We start from the raw sequence: 18,395 nt of genomic DNA, 5'->3' as shown, positions 1-18,395 counted from the left end.
TGGAGCTCAGATTTGGGCGATGTTGGAGGCGATTTTCACCACACGGAATGGGGTAAATGTTTTCTACTTGGTTTTGGATTATATTCCGTGATTCTATCTTCGATTTTGGCATTTGATAAATGATTTTGAAAGAGAAATTTGGGGTTTTTTGTCTAAACTTTCCTAAAGTGAATATTTGAGTTTTGAACATAGATTTGGAGTCGGATTTGAGTAAAATTTGTATAGTTGGACTCGTAATTGAATGGGTTGTCGGATTTTGTGAGTTTTGTCGGGTTCCGAGGTGCAGGCTCGGGTTTGACCTTTTTGTTGACTTTGAGTAAATGTGTAAAGATTAGACCTTTATCATTTGGGATTATTTTCTTAGGCATTATTTGATGTATTTGATTTGCTTTTAGCTAGGTTCGAGCCGTTCAGAGGTTGATACGTGCGGGATGCATTTGTAGAGTATTGTTTGGCTTGCTCGGTATTGGATTTGGCTTGTTCAAGGTAAGTAACATATCTAAACTTGGATTTGAGGGTATTTAACCCTGGGAACTATGTTATAAGAGATGTATTGAAGTGATGCACATGTTAGGTGATGAGCATGTGAGCGTGCACGGGGAAAATCATGATTCTAGTTGACTATTAGACCGTGACCGGACTTGTTTTGTAGTTCTATCTTGTTACATCCATGTTCTCCCGACTTGTTTGATTATATGAGCTGTAAATCATGTTAGAAATCATTTTTAGGCTATGTGCTTATTCGGTTGAGACCTAATGAGACTAATTCTATTGTTTTGAGTTATCAGCTCTAACTATAATTATATACTCAGTCATGATTCTCCATTTGCATATCATATCTCAGTCTATATTCATCGTTCATTGTTACATCACATGTTATCATTATTTGGGCTAAGTAGTACGAGATTGTGAGCCCTTGAGACTTGAGAGATTGATCACTAAGGTGGGCCTAAGAGCCGTGTTGTGAGTGTTATTGTGGATTGGGCTGCACGCCGCACCAGGCCATATTGGCTTTATTACTATTATTATTATTATGGATCAGACTGCACGCAGCAACAGGCCTTATTGACTTATTTATTTTTGTGGATCGGGCTACATGCCGCAACATGCCTTATAGCCTTTATATTAGCTCTTGGGCTGGATCCGCCCCTCCGGAGTCTGACATACTATTAGTAAGCGCAGGCACAATGATATATATACACGTGCTTTGGTAAGGGGATTCTTAGCCAGGCACCCGTACAGTGCTGCGTGATTATATATGTGTGTGTGTGTGACGAAGTGGGCATTTGAGACAGACAACTTGAGTATGTTTGAGATTGAGATTACTTGGGAATATCAGCGTGAAATCAATCACTTGACATGCATACTTGGCATGTAGGCATAGAAATGCATTTTTCTCATGTTATACGGTATTGTGACATTCATGATTTAACATGTAGGCATTGAGATATATATTCCTCATGCTAGACGCTATATGATAATTGATGACTTGACATGCATATTGACATGTAAGCATAGAGATGTACTTTCCTCATTATATGATAATGAAATATCTTATCTGTTATTGAAAGTTTGGGAAAAATCATAGTTTTCTGATATACCCTCATATTTTGGTAATTTCGGCGAAAGATTTGGGTTTTTCTATTATACCTGAAAAGCATGTCTATTTTTAACTGTGAATGAGCTGAGCATAATATCTTTTGAGTTATTACTTGTACAGCTTTCATTATATTGTTACGAGTTGGTCTTGGCTATTGGTGTTGGACTCTGATCGTTTTCTGAGCTCGTCACTACTTTCAATCTAAGGTTAGGTTTGTTACTTATTGAGTACATGGGATCGGTTGTACTCACACTATATTTTTGCACCTTGCATGCGGATTGTGGAGCGGAAGTTGGCATTGAAAATATACCTGCGTTCTAGTTATATCTGCCTCTTGTTCTTGGTAGCATTAGATTTATAAATCTATTTATGTATATCTCGAACAGATGATGTATTTATTTCGTACCAGCTTTGTAAACTCTAAGTCTTAGAAGATCATGATTTGTACTACTATTCCTTGGGTTATTGTATAAAAGTTCAGCTATTTCATCTTTTATTTTCTCATTAAATTTCATTTGAATTGGACTATTGTTATTTCGCTTACCTACTGGGTTGGTTAGGTGCCATCGCGACTACTGGATTTTGGGTCGTGACAAATTGGTATCAGAGCTCTAGATTCATAGGTTCTACGAGTCATGAGCAAGTGTCTAGCAGAGTCTTGTGGGTCGGTATAATGACGTACATACCTATCTTCGAGAGGCTAAAGGGTATTTAGGATAAACTTCACATTTTTATTTTCTTATCATGCGGCATTGATTCAGCTTGAAGCGTATTTCTTTTAATTTCTTTCACTCACTCGTATGAGTATGTGATCGTTCGGTATTAGTTGTGCTTCGACGGCTTGCGATTCCATGGATGAAATTCGAGATGTGTTTTTTATGTTTTGGTGATGGGCCATTCTGGAGGACGTGAGGCCGGGTTTTGACCGCAGCTTGGGCACGGTATTTTAGTGTGTGAGTATGTGTGTTTGGACTTCTATGTCTTGTTGTGTCCCTATGAGTTGGACTGGAGGATCAGTGAGTGATTAGATAACCATATGATGTGTATCATGTGACTGCAAGATGTGTTCAGATGGCTTTGATATTACGAGAAGGGTTGTTTGGCATGTAAAAAGGGCTATTGGATGCATGATTTTTGTCTTGATGTGTTGTACAATCTCGAGTTATGATTTGAAGAATCTTTCATTGTGTTGAGGAATCTTTCATGTTATTCATTTGCGGAACGAAGTAGATTCTCATGTCTTGTTGATGAGCTCAGACTCGGGAAGATTAAGTGATTGCGTAGTAGTTGTGGTTGTGAAAGCGTATAGAGAGATGTCAGTTTGAGGCTAGGCAAGTCGGTTATATAAGGATGTGTGATACTAATGGTGTTGTGTGGAGAGTTTCTTTTTGCCAGTGGGTTGTATGTGTTGCGATTTGAGTTTGGATCGGTTGGGAGAGTCGATTTGACAGTCACGAGGATGAATGAAAATTTAGCAGATGATTTGTGGTATTTTATGGTTTGTGCTACATGAGCTTATGAAGGATTTAGTTAAATTTCAGTACGGGACTATGACGGTAATTGAGTAAGGGTATTGTGGGTTATTGAATGTTTGGTCTATGGCTTTGAGCCAAATGGGGGAGTCTACTATTGACGACCAGATTGCATAGTTACATGTTGTAATAATTTCAGCATGAGGCATGTTTGTGAATCAATTATGACTTGAAGATGTTGATTTCGAAGATGACATGATTAAGGAATTTTTGGATGTATGATATATTACTGCTTATGGATATATGGAAGTCTTGGGAATGGTTTAGGGTTGTTGTTCATGATGGATGTAATATACTAAGAAAAGGCATTTACTCGATTGCTTTGGAGTGTGGATTACTTCATTGGGTGTTATTGTGCTAATGGGGCCTAGGTCATTCGGCCCATTTGGGCAGAGCAATTGATATTTGAGCAGAGAGGATAACTCTCGAGAATGTTCTAAGAGTTCAAGATGCATATGTGGCATTTGGAGGATTTTCTCGAATTTGTATATGGCTAAGATCTGAGATTTGCATTGGATGGTGTCGGGACTTATGGTATTTCTGTATCACTATGGACTCTACATTTCAGTATCAGAAAGTAAAAGGAATAACTTTAAATTCAAAGAAGGTCTCTTCAGAGTGGGTGTCTCGGTAGTGGTACTTTTGGGGTGCATAAAAGGGAATACATCTGCCTATGGGCCTTAGGGAGGTGTGGTTTTATACCAGGATCTCTTGTGGTGAGTGTTGGTTAATGATCATGGTGTTCTGGCAAGGAGAAGTGTCAACTTGAGGGTAATCCTGAAGGAATTCGGAGAAATAGGATAGTTTGGTAGTAGGTTGGATCAACACGGTAATGGATATAATCGGTTCTTTGGGTACTTATGATATGGTGAGTCTCTACAGGTGTTTTGTGGCAATACTCTTGGGTTTGGCGACCTGCGTGGCTTGGTGGAGTTAGAGAGATTCAGTTATGATGGCTTGGTGGAGTTAGAGAGATTCAGAGTGTTCTCGACGATTTCTTCCACAATTTGAGATGCATATTGTCTATAGGTATGAGAGGTATGTGGCATGTTGTAATTTTCTCCTGGATGTGATCAAGTAGAAGGTTTGTGACTGATCGGGTATGTATCCTGCTTGTGAATCAGAGTTGATAATAAGATTTTCATGCTTTTCACATGATGGCATGATATATGCGGTGCATCATGTGGGATTGAGATTTGCATGTAGAAGGTGGCAGTTCAGTTTTGGAGGGAAGGTTATGAATTTTAAACAGCATGAACGGTTTCAGATGTTTAGATGAATATTATTACTACTTGGTATTGCTTGAGAAGGGTGCGCATTTCAGAAGGCACACTATGTTCTGACTTCGGATGCTTCATTGGTATTACGGTACTAGCCTGGTTGATCGATAGTTGATGTTCGGTTTTTTCCATATGGCCTGGGGGAATTATAGAAGTATTTCTCATGGGATGATTGTGTATGAGATATGTGTTAGTCATTCGAGCTGTGGAGTTAAGATCGACTATGGTGATCCATGTGCTCTATAGATTTGGAGAGAGGGAGTTCTCAGAAGCAGATTGTTTTGGGCTTGTGGACTGTGAAGATGTGGCCAAAGTTAACCAGATGGTAGTATGTGTTATGCTTAGATAATTGTGGACTTTTGGAGGGCTATTTATCTATTTATGAATGACCGGAGTTTATTTAGGGGCCTACTGGTAGGCCCAATGAGGATGTGTATTCTACACTGGGTCGGTTTTTTTTACTCAGCACCGTTATTGTTGAAAGGTGTATTATTCGGTTAGAGTTATGCGTGTTCGTGTTCTGATATGTTCTATGTGTTACACTTATATGCTATGATGGGTCGTGATCTATTGTTATTTGCACTCGTGATGCGGGTTTGTTTGGGCTACGTAGCAGAATTCGAGCGAGATGGCTCTTAGGGTGTTGAAAGGTTGATTGCGCCTTGGTTGTGGTCTTTCTAGGTTGTGGTATATTGTGCTATTCATTTCTCCATGGCTATAGTCATGCACTTCGTGTGATTGTTGATTGATTTGAGCATGGTTGTTAATTTTTAGCATTATGGCTCGAGGTATTTCATGTGGATCAGTGTTTGGATTGGGTCACGCACTGCAAAGGAGTTATGTTGGGATATGATTATTTGTGATGATTTCGGATATTTTGGTTCTCCCTTGTGTGATGGGTTCATAGCAATGTGCTTGTGGTGATATCTGTTAAGCTTGCGGAACGGTTATCTCATGTGAGTCATTTTTCCACTTTTGGATACATTTGAGTTGTTGCTTATGTGTGTGCGGATTGCACGGTTTGTGGCCTTGGGTTGTATTGGTATAGCATGTTAGTGGATCATCTTGTATTTGACGAGAATAGGTCATTGGACCTATAATGGGTGCTAACAGATTTGATTATAGTAGGTTTGGAAAACAATATCACTAATGAGCATAAAATTTGGCTTTGGTTCATGTCAGACGAGAGGGAGTTCTATGACTTGTTGATCGGATGAGTGGTTATGCATTCTTGCGTGTTTATTTCATCATCGGCAATGTACAAAGGTTTTAAATGAAGTTTCATTTCATATGAGGTTTATTACCGGTACTAGGTTTGTTTTTGAGCAGCTAGTATGATCGAAAATTATTGGTACGGGTATGCGAGTTATGTGGTATATCATCTGATTAAAACTTGGGTTATGGTTATGTCTTAATACAGCTTGTTCGGACTTATACAGTGCGTAGATGCAAGATTCGGGTCTTGTAAGGAATTCCGGACGTTAGAAATTGGGTTCCAAGGTTTACGGACTAAGGTTGAAGTAAGGATCTTCAGTTATATTGTGTTGTCAGGCTTATATGGATTGGGTGTGACATGGGATCACCCCTGCATATGTGCATGGTAAGGTTACACAGTGAATTGATGCCTTTGGAACGACTCTTGGCACATTCGAGGATGAACATATGTTTAAGAGGCGGAGAATGTAACGACCCAACAAGTCATTTTGAGCATTTGCATTCAGTTCAGCTATTTGAAGTCATAAGTAGCTCCGTACGATGTATTATTACTGGTGTGAATCATCGGTTTTGATTTTCAGGTGATTCAAAATTGATTTGGAAGAATGAATCTCATGTTAGAAGCTTTAACATGAAAGATTTTACCAAGTTTGGCTTTTGTGTATTGGAGCCGGATCAGAGTTTTGATGGTCCCTTTAGGTCCGGATGGTTATTTTGGACTTGGACTACGCTCGGATTTGCATTTGGACATTTCTTGAAGGTTTTGGTATTAATTGGCAAAAGTTGGCAATTTAAAGATTTTGAAAGTTCATTGGTTTGTCCGGGAGTTGACTTTTATGATATCGGGTTCAGATCATGGTCCTGGGAATTTTAATAGCTTTGTTAAGTCATTTTGGACTTCTTTGCAAAATTTAAGGTCATTCCTAGTTGGTTTGATATGGTTCGACGCGAGTTTTAGAAGTTGAAAGTTCAAAAGTTCATTTGAGGTACGATTCATAGTTTTGATGTTGTTATGCGCGATTTGAGACCTCGAGTAAGTCTGTGTTATGTTATGGAACTTGTTGATACGTTCAGACAGGGTCCTGAGGGGCTCGGATGAGTTTCGGACATGGTCCGGATCATTTCAGATGGTTGTTGTATTGTTGATTGCTGGTGTGTCTGCATAGCATCGCAATAGCTGGTGTGTCTGCAGAGCATCGCAATAGCTGAGCATCGCGATAGCATATGGGAATTCTAGAGCTGAGTAATTTTCTTCTTCGTGTTCGAGTCACGAGGAACGAGTTCGTATAGGTTTCTGTTAGTTTCTGTTCGCATATGAGGCATCACGTTCGCATAGAGCTGAGCTGAGGGCTGGGAGCTGGTGATTTCTCTTTCGCGTTCGTTGGTTTGTCCACCTTCGCGGAGAGTTAGCATCCGTGGGCATCACGTTTGCATGAGTTGGCTCGCAAACACGTAGAGTGTTTTAGAGCAGTGTGATTTTTCTTCTTGCGATCGCGATGGTATTTTCGCGATCGCGATTCATATATCTGTCCAGTGATTATAAGTACTCTATTTTCGTATTTTCAGCTATTGAGCTTAGATTTGGGCAATTTTGGAGGCGATTTTCACCACATGGAATGGGGTAAGTGTTTCTACTCGGTTTTGATTATATTCTGTGATTCTATCTTCGATTTTGGTATTTGATTGATGATTTTGAAAGAGAAATTAGGGGTTTTGTCTAAACTTTCCTAAAGTGAATTTGTGAGTTTTGAACATCGATTCACAGTCGGATTTGACTAAAGTTGGTATGGTTGGACTCGTAATTGAATGAGTTGTCTGATTTTGTGAGTTTTTTCGAGTTCTGAGGTCCGAGCTCGGGTTTGACTTTTTGGTTGAATTTGAGTAAATGTGTAAAGAATCGACCTTTATCATTTGGGATTGCTTCCTTAGGCATTATTTAATGTATTTGAGTTGTTTTTGGCTAGTTTGGAGTCGTTCGATGGTTGATACCCGCAGGATGGCATTTCTCGAGTATTATTTGGCTTGCTCGGTATTTGATTTGGCTTGTTCGACGTAAGTAACATATCTAAACATGGATTTGAGGTTATTTAACCCTGGGAACTATGTTACAAATGATGTATTGAGGTGAAGAATATACTAGGTGACGAGCGTGTGGACATGCACCGGGGAAATCATGATTCTAGTTGACTATTAGACCGTAAACAAACTTGTTTTGTTGTTATATATTGTTACATCCTTGTTCTCACGACATGTTTGATTATATGAGATGTGAATCATGTTTAAAATCATGTTTAGGCTATGTGCTTATTCGGTTGAGACCTAATGAGGCTATTTCTGTTGTTTTGAGTTATCTGCTCTAACTGTAATTATATACTCAGTCATGATTCTTCATTTTCTTATCATATCTCAGTCTCTATTCATCATTCATTGTTACATTACATGTTTTCATTATTTGGGCTGAATGGTACGAGATTTTGAGCCCTTGAGACTTGAGAGATTGATGGTTGAGGTGTGCCTGAGAGCCATGCTGTCAGTGTTATTGTGGATTGGGATGCACGCCGTAGTAGACCATATTGGCTTTATTACTATTATTACTATTATTACGGATCGGGTTGCACGCCGCAGCAGGCCTTATTGGCTTATTTATTATTGTGGATCGGGTTGCACGCCGCAGCAGGCCTTATAGGCTTTATATTAGCGCTTGGGCAGGATCTACCCCTCTGGAGTCTGACATACCAGTAGCCAGGCACCCGTACAGTGCTGAGTAATTATGTGTGTGTGTGTGTGTTTGTAATCGGAGTAGGAATTTGAGATAGACAGCTTGAGTTTATTTGAGGGTGCGAGTACATGGAAATATCACCATAAAATCATTCATTTGATATGCATACTTGGCATGTAGGCATAGAGATGCATTTTCCTCATGCTACATGGTATTGTGACATTCATGATTTGACATGTATATTTGACATATAGGTATTGAGATGTATATTCCTCATGCTAGACGGTATATGATAATTGATGACTTGACATGCATATTGACATTTAAGCATAGAGATGTACGTTCCTTATTTATCTGATAATGAAATATCTTATATGTTGTTGAATGTTTGGAAAAAATCACAGTTTTCTGATATACCCTCATATTTTGGTAATTTCGGTGAAAGATTTAGGTTTTACTGTTATACCTGAAAAGCATGTCTATTTTTCCATAATTGTGAACGATCTGAGCATAATTTCTTTTGAGTTATTACTTGTACTGCTTTCATTATATTGTTATGAGTTGTTCTTGGCTATTGGTATTGGACTCTTACCATTTTCCGAGCTCCTCACTACTTTCTACCTAAGGTTGGGTTTATTACTTATTGAGTACATGGGGCCGGTTGTACTCATACTACACTTCTGCACCTTGCGTGCAAATTCTAGAGCCGACGCTGCAGTGTATGGCGGGAGCTGGCAATGAAGATGTACTTTCATTCCGGTTATAGATGCCTCTTATTCTTGGTAGCTTTAGATTTATAAATTTGTTTATGTATATCTCGAACATATGATGTATTTATTTCATACCAGCTTTGTAAACTCTAAGTCTTCGATGCTCATGATTTGTACTACCAGTCATTGGGTTGTTGTATAAAAGTTTAGCTATTTCATCATTTATTTTCTTAGTAAATATCATTCGAATTGGACTATTGTTAATTGGCTTTCCTAGAGGGTTGCTTAGGTGCTATCACGGCTAGTGGATTCTTGGGTCGTGACAACACTACTAATTTGAATCTCAGGAAAACCATTAGAGATACTTCCCAGATGCTGAGACATGCTGAGGTAACGATTTCTCGCTACTACAGGGAAGCTAACCATTGAATAGACCATCTTGCCAAAATGAGATCTATCAGTGGAAACACCATCTTCTATTTTTCTTTCCAACAGCTGCAAAAAGAAGTGAAGGGAATATTTCAACTCGGTAGATGTCAGCTCCTGTGATGGCTTGATAGGTCATTTTGAGTTTTAGCCTTCATTTCTGGGTTCCGAGACCTCAAATAACTCCTTTTAGCATTCCTCAATTTGCGTGTACAGTCTGTGTCTTTTTTCGAAAACTTTTTATGAAAAATTAAAGAAAATGTGAATTTTAGCCTTGTAAATGATTTGAGTTGACTACGGTTAATATTTTGTGTAAACGGACCAGGATCAGTATTTTGACGGTCTCGGTGGGTCTGTAACGTGATTTGAGACTTGGGCGTATGTCCGTAATTGAATTCGGAAGTCCCTAACTTGATTTAATGTGATTTGTTGAAAACTAGTAATTTGAGGGTTTAAAGAATTCCTAAGTTTGACCGTAGATTGACTTTATTTATACCGCGTTCGGATTTCAGTTCCGGAACTTGGTATAGGTTCATTTTACTATTTATTACTTGTCGGCAAAAGTTGGTGCAAAACAGAGTTGCTTTGATGTTATTCGGACGTCCGGTTGTAAGTTTGAAAGTTCTTAAGTTTCTTTGCAAATTTCACGCATTTTGATGTCTGATTCGTAGTTCTAGGTATTATTTTAGTATTTTGAATGCGCGAGCGAGTTCGTATGATGTTACTACACTTTTGTGTATGCTTGGTTTGGAGCCCTAGGTGCTCGGGTGAGTTCCGGATAGGCTACATATTGATTTTGAACGTAATGTGCTTCACGATCGCGAAGCGGAAGTTGAGCTGGGGGTGGATTTCTTCATCGCGAATGCGATGGCTAGGTCCTGAACTCAAAGCACTCGAGGGCTTACCCTTCGCGAACGCGACCAACCTCTCGTGAACGCGTAGGGATAAGGGGGCCTGGGAAGGGACGTGACTATTACTCTACATAAATGCGAGACCTGGCTGGTTAAAGAGAAGGCTAGGGGTAAAGTCTTTGCAAATGCGTGAGTAACATCGCGAACGCGTGAGGCCATTCTGGCTGATGTGCATCTCGAACGCGAAGAAGGCCTGACGCCTGGTGACTTAAATATCCAAAAGTCGGGATTTAATCCACGTTTCACCATTTCCATGTTTGAGCTCGGCCTAGAGGAAATTTTGTAGAGAAATTTCATCCCAACTTCGTAGGTTAGTAGATTTTAACTCATTTTCTTCCATTTCCATTAACCCCCGTTGATTTCTAACCTTTAATCTATGCATTTTCATTTAGGGATTTAGGTAGAAATTGAGAATTTTGAGAAATTGAAATTTAGACCTCAAATTGAGGTCAGATTTCAAAACTAATCACATAATCAGGCTCGGGGGTGAATGAGTAATTGAATTTTAGTCTGAATCCCGAATTTTGACCAAGCAAGCCCGGGGTTGACTTGTTTAAGTTTTTCCTAAATCATTAAAGATTGAATTATTTTCACTCGTGGGTAGTTTCTAAAGCCTATTTTGAATTGTTTGAACTATACTTGGTTACATTCGATTGGTTTGGAGGAGAATTTTAGAGGAAAGGACCTGGTTGAGCTTTGATTTGATTGCGGACGGAAGTAAGTGTCATGGTTAACCTTGACTTGATGGATTAGGACCTGTTTGTCTATTTGCTACGTGGTTTGTGTGTGGGAATAACGTATATGTGAGGTGACGAGTACTTATGCATTGTTATTGGGTTAAAGCATGCGGGTGGAACTTGTTTCCTTGTATGTTATTGCTTTGTAAATTATGATATCCATGTTTATCTTAGATTATTATTTCTTTGATTATTCCTTTTGTAATTATTGCCATTTTATAATTAGAAAATATTTCTGGAAGTTGAAGTTTGGTATCTTGGCATCATATTTGACATTAAATATATTTTTCCCCTTATTTATTACTCGAATTCATATTATTATTGTTACATGGTGAGGAAGAGAATAAAAGAACGAAGGGTGATATCGTGTCATTTATCTCCTTTATTCATTATTACATGGTGAGGAAGAGAGTAAAAGCATGAACGGTGATGTCATTCCATTCATCTCATTTATTCATTATTACTTGGCAAGGATGAGAGTAAAAGCATGAATGGTGATGCCATGACATTTATCTTATTTATTCATTATTACATGATGAGGAAGAGAATAAAAGCACGATGGGCGATGTCATGCCATTCATCGCATTTATTCATTATTACATGGTAAGGACGAGAGTAAAACCATGAAGGGTGATATTGTGCCATTTTCATATCATTGGTTTATCTGATTTAATTGGTTGATGATTTGCTTGGCTAATTCATGATTTCATATCTGTCGCGGCTGTTATATTTGCCCTTTTCATGTCCCTTCGCAGTTTGTACATTACAATTCTCTGTTATTAATGTTGCTTTATATATACTTGTACAAGTTTATTTACGTACATGTCCTATCATAGCCTCGTCGAGGTTAGACTCGACATTTACGGAGTACATTGGATAGGTTGTAGTGGTACTACACTTCTGCACTTCTTGTGCAGATACTAGTATTGATCCCCACGGTGGGTAAGGTGCGTCAGCTTGGATCACTGCTTACGAAGACTCGAGGTAGATCTGCTGGCGTCTGCAGACCTTGAAGTCCCCTTCCTTTTCCCACTTTTACTGTTCATTTCCTTTCAAACAGTTGTATTTATTTCAGACTTTGTTTGTAGACTTCTAGTTGCTCGTGTACTCATGTCTCCGTATTTCTAGGAGTAGATATTATCACGTGACTTATATTGGTACTGTATTAGATTGGGTTTCTATTTCTCGTTGTATATCATAATTGTACTTCTAACTGTTAAAAATTGGCTGTTTAATTATCTCACGTCAACTTGCCTAGCAAGTGGATCTTAGGCGCCATCACGACCCCGGTGTTGGGATTTCGGGTCGTAACAAATTGATAGAATTTGGAGGATCGGTACAAAGACGTCTTTACTTATCTTCTAAAGGCTATAGAGTTTTAGGAAAGTTTTCACTTCTTTCCTTATCTATCATGCGATTTTATTCTATCATTGATGATTGGACCATTCTATTCTTGTTCTTTCGTAGATGACGAGAACACGCACATTGTCTGCAGCTGGACAGGAGCCGGAGCCCCCTAGGACAGCTACTACTAGGGGTAGAGTCCGAGGCCAAGGTCGGGCCAAAGGCTGCCAGCCTCGGTCCCTGTCCTCGTCTATGAAGGAGAAGGGAGCTTTCTTTACCTGACGGGCGAGCTTGATTAACCCCCCTCGAAAGATTTGCGGGTTGTAAACTTAGAGCAGATGGTCGACTGTGAACCGAGGCTCCTCTGTGTTGTTAGCGAAGTGAGGGAAAAGGGTCATGCTCCTCCAAAAAGATGGGTGAATCTGCTTAAGGCAGATTTCGTACCTCTTACAGAACTCGAGGATCACCATATCCACCGGACCGAACATGAAAGGATACGTGTAAACACTGAGATATCCTTCCACATATGTCGTGATGTCCTTATTGAGGCTGGGAATGATATGTATTTGCCTTCCCATTTGCAGTCCTATCGGACCGCTTGGAGCGTCTCCTCAATGATGGAGAAAACATACCTCCATTCCACTTTACCTCGGTCTCCTTATGCGGAGGCTTTTTCGACCTTGAAGTCATATATATGGAGCAGCCTCCGAGTATGAATTTTGTAAGAGGAGGTCTGGGGGCTACTACCGGGAGTGCTGCCTCGGTGTCGGTGGCCAAGGAAGAAGTCGAAGGTGTAGTATTTTGGGTTACCGATTTTGAAGTCTTAGCTATCATAATCTGGAAATATAAAGGGTTGATAGTTGGGTATGAGGTTTGAAGATTTGAAGGTTATGTATGAAGATTAGAAGATAACAGATGAAGATATCAAGATGTGAAGAACAAGTTATGAAGATTTGAAGGATTGATGAACAGATGGAAAATTTGAGGGTAACTCAAGAATGTTCGAAATCCTAAAGTAAAAAAGTGAAAAAGGAAACCAGAGCTTTTATAGGGAAGAAGTAATGAATGCTTGACGTTTCACATTCAGTAACTGTCAAGGATGATCAACTGGCAGCTGACGCATGTCCAAAATCAGAGCGACGTGACTGATGGGACATTTCGGCTCGTTAGTTGTAGCTGTACGAAGGAAGGAACCATGGTCAATTAGTAACTTGTCATCATTCCTATAAATCTAATCTCCAAGAAGTGAGGGGACTATCTATGTACGGGTAAAATCAGGGACAAAGTTATTCCCGATTTCATGATGAAGGAATGAGGAACAATGTGATTCGTCGCTGGCTCGGGTAAAACTGAGGGTGCCAGCGGATCGGAGCCCGGGAATGGATGAATGATACGTCGGAAATTGAGCTTGGCCAAACACGGGAAGGGTCAAGCTAGAGCGAAACGAAGAATCAAGGTTAAAGGAAAGACGGTTACAGAAGGCAAACAAGGAGCCAAAATATTCGTCATCAGCCGAATATTACATCGCGAATCACGCCCGATTTTAAATACGGATCGTGTTTTCTTGGTAAAAAGGGAAAGAAAATATTTTTACCTTTTTAGACTTGTATTAGGGTTGGAACTCCTCTACTATATAAAGAGGGGAACCTTTTTATTTTTTGGGTCACTGTTGGCAGCATATCAAAGTAATAAAGTTTATTTTTGTCTTTTAGCAATTGTTCAAGTGTTCTTCAGCTATTCATCCATTCAGTTGAAACCGAGCTCCATTTCGAGGGCTCAATTGGAACCGGTTTTTAGTGTTCAAATCTAACGGCAGGCTTAATTACTCCGTCACATTTGGTTTGATCGTTTTGCTTTCTTTTAAATCAATTACTTATTGTTCTTTGACCATTCGTGCTAAATTAAAGTCATGTATTCTTTAAATCGCGTACAAATTTAATTGTTACTCATTTTAAGGGTAAACAATATGTTATCTAAACTACAAGATGTGAGAAAATGTATATCCGAATGATTGTGGCCCCAAAAGCACGCACATGCATGCATATATCCGAGCACTGTACTGATTATCGTAGACATACTTGCAGTAACCAGCGAAATCTATCCAATCAACCAATGGAATACATGCATATTGCTTTAGAATACTAACTTTGCATATAGGAAAAGGTACATTTGTGAAATAGCATCATATTCTACTTTAGATAGAATTCTTTAACGAAAATTCAAAAAGTAAACTAGAGATGTGACTTGTATGTTGCCTCCTGATTTATTTAGTGCCTGTTTAGTATTTAAAAAATTGAGGAATTTATATGATAGTGCTACTTCGAACGGAAATATTGCAGATACATTATTGAAAAGAAAACAAAAAATAGAGAGAGAGAGAGCCCCTAAATTTTGAGTCGTCCAACAATTTCCTCCATGTATTATTATTTTCCGGACTTCTTCCACAGTATTTATTTGTATAAAATTGTCATATTCATCTCTCTTCTTGTTACAAATATATTTCATAAAACAACTTAAGGTAAAAGCAATTGGTTTGGACCGTTTTTTCAAAAACAATATGTAATGACCCGACCGGTCATTTTGGAAATTAGCGCCTCGTTCGGCTTAAGGTCTCGAGAAGTTTCGTAATGTGTATTATGACTTGCGAGCGTGGTCGAGATTGATTTTCAGATGATTCGGGATTTAATTGAAAGAACAATTCTTATATTTTGAAGTTTAAGTGAAAAGAGTTGACTGGAATTTGATTTTTATGTGGACGACTCCGAAATGGCGTTTTGAAGATTTCAATAGTTTCGTATGGTGATTTTTGACTTAGGCGTGCGACCGGATTTGAATTTGAAGTCCCGTATGGTAATTTGATGCATTTTAGCAAAAATTGAAAAGGTTAAAATTTTGGAAGGTTAAGAGGTTTGACCGAGAGTTGACTTTCATGATATCGGGGTCGGATTTTAATTTCGAGAGTTGGATTAGCTCTATTATGTCATTTATGACTTGTATACAAAATTTGAGGTCAATCGGACTTGATTTGATAGGATTCGACATCGAATGCAGAAATTAAAAGTTATTAGCATTGTTTGATGTGATTTGAAGGCTCGACTAAGTTCGTATCGTATTTTAGTACTTGTTGGTATATTTGGTTGAGGTCCCGGGGACCTCGAGTAAGTTTTGGATAGTTAACGGATCAAATTTTGGACTTGGGGATGTGCTGAAGTGGTTTTGTTGCCTGTATCTGATTTTCTTGTATAAAATCGCGTGGGAAGGTCCGCGTATCGACTTGGATAAGCACTCTGATAACTCTTGATTGGAGGAGCACTAATAAGAGTTTATGGTTCACTCTAGGCTAGCTGCTCAGGATGATATACATAAGGACCACGACTACCCAAAGCATCGTAGGATGCCTGAACTGCTGACTGAAACGGCTTGGGAGGATGGCCTGTACCAAAAGTACCTCTGTCTCTAGAAGAGGCACCACTAAAACCACCGAAATGACAGACCTCTTATCAGATATCGGCCACTTCTCCTGACCACGAACCATCTCGATCTGTCTAGCAATCTCTACGACACTATGAAAAGAAATATGATATCCGGTCTCCTTGGCCATCTGTAGCCTAAGAGTTAAAGTGAGCCCATTAATGAATCTCTTCATTCTCTCCCTCTCAGTAGGGATCAAGATAATGGTGTGGCGAGCTAGGTCGATGAATTGAGTCTCATACTGGTAACAGTTATGTTACTATGCTGAAGACGCTCAACTGCCTGCGGTAATCCTCTCCCAGAGAGAAAGAATTGAAGTTCTCTAGAAATAGTTGTGAAAATTGATCCCAGGTAACTGAAGGTGAACCATCTGGTCTATTCAACACATAATATCCCCACCACCTCTTAGCAGAATCGGTCATATGGAACACTACAAAGTCGACCTCATTGGTCTCAACAATACCCATGTTCCGTAATATCTTGTGGCACGGTCCAAGTAATCCTATGGGTCCTCAGAATGGAAAGAGTTTAATAAACTTGTCCAATCTCAATAAAGCCTTAGAAGACATGGCGGGCCTATCACCGGCTTGTGCCGCAACAACCGGCTAAACTACCCCAACTGGCTGGGCTGCTGGAGTCTGATACTGGGGAGCCATCTTCTCTAGGGTGTGAGTAGCGAGAGTTTGTGCTGCTCCCCCAGCCCGAGAGATGTCTGGTTCCATCGGAAATGCACTGGTCTAGGCCACACTCTACCTAAGGCCCTCCAAGCGGACTAGAGCGTCCTGAAGTACTAGAGTAGGTATAAATCCCTCCGGGACCTAAGCTGGTCCGACGGGTGCGCTTTGAGTTGGGACCTCCCCCCCATGATCAATCTAAGTCTCCACTACAAGAGCTGCTGCTCGAGCTTTAAGCTAAGCTCTGCCTCTCCCTGGGCCAGTTCCAGGGTCAGCAGTCACAGCAACCGAGGTCTTATTATACTTGTGGAGATCTGAGGCACCTTTCTAGATTTTGCCTCAGATCGTAGGGCGGCATGCACCAACTGGGATCGAGCAATGGTTCCGACACCGGTTGCTTCACCTCCCGCTCAGCCAGCTAGAGGTAGGGGTCAGGCTACCAGAGGTGGAGGTCAGTCCATTAGAGGTGGAGGTCAGGCCGTTATAGGTGGAGGCCAGCCAGCTAGAGGCCATCCGAGGGGCAGGGGTCGGAGTGGTGGGGGCCCAGTCCTAGTTTTATACATTCCTGTCTAGACTTGAGGCCAAGTCATCTAACTCCATCATCACAGGTATTGTTCTAGTTTTCCATAGAGATGTTTCAGCTCTATTTGATCCAGACTCTACTTATTCCTATGTGTCATCCTATTTTGTTTCATATCTGGTTATGCCTCGTGATTCTTTAAGTGCTCATGTGTATGTGTCCACGGCTGTGGGAGATTCTATTGTTGTAGATCGTGTTTATTGCTCATGTATGATTACTATTGGGAGTCTTGAGACTAGTGTAGACCTCCTACTTCTTGATATGATGGACTTTGATATTATTTGGGCATCAATTGGCTATCATTGTATCATGATATATTGTACAATCATGCCAAGATGGTGACCTTAGGCATGCCGGGGTTGCCTTGATTAGAGTGGATATGGACTCATGGTCACTCTACCAGCAGTGTTATTTCTTATGTGAAGCCTCGGCGTATGGTCGAGAAGGGATGTTTAGCTTATTAGCCTATATTCGTGATTCTAGTATGGAGGTTCCTTCCATGGATTCGGTACCAGATGTGCCTGAGTTTCCAGAGGTATTTCCTACAAATCTGCCGGGGATGCCACCCGACAAAGATATTGACTTCTGTATTGACTTGGCTCCGGGCACTCAGCCCATTTCTATTCCACCATACTATATGGCCTCGCCGAAGTTGAAGGAACTAAAGGAGCAGTTGCAAGATTTGCTTGATAAAGGATTCATTAGACCTAGTGTCTCGCCTTGGGGTGCGCCTCTATTGTTCATGAAGAAGAAGGATGGTTCAATGAGGATGTCTATAGACTATCGACAGCTGAACAAAGTCACTATCTAGAACAAGTAACCGTTCCTGGGGATTTATGACTTATTTGACCATCTTCAGGGTGCCAAAGTGTTTTTGAAGATTGATTTGAGGTATGGCTACCATCAGTTGAAGCTTAGGGCATCAGATGTCCCTAAGATAGTTTTTTGGACTCGGTATGGGCATTGTGAGTTCCTAGTGATGTTATTTGGGTTGACAAATGCGCCAGCAGCATTTATGGATTTGATGAACCGGGTATTTAAGACCTATTTGTATTCTTTTATGATCGTATTCATTGATGATATCTTAATCTACTCCCCTAGTCGAGAGGAGCATGACTAGCATATTTGGATTGTACTTCAGACTCTGAGATATAGTCAGCTATATGCCAAGTTTTCAAAGTGTGAGTTTTCGTTGG

The sequence above is a fragment of the Nicotiana tabacum genome, chromosome 15, assembly GCF_000715075.1.
Source record: "Nicotiana tabacum cultivar K326 chromosome 15, ASM71507v2, whole genome shotgun sequence".
In the NCBI taxonomy this organism is placed as follows: Eukaryota; Viridiplantae; Streptophyta; class Magnoliopsida; order Solanales; family Solanaceae; genus Nicotiana; species Nicotiana tabacum.
Note: the sequence above shows the minus strand (reverse complement) of the source record.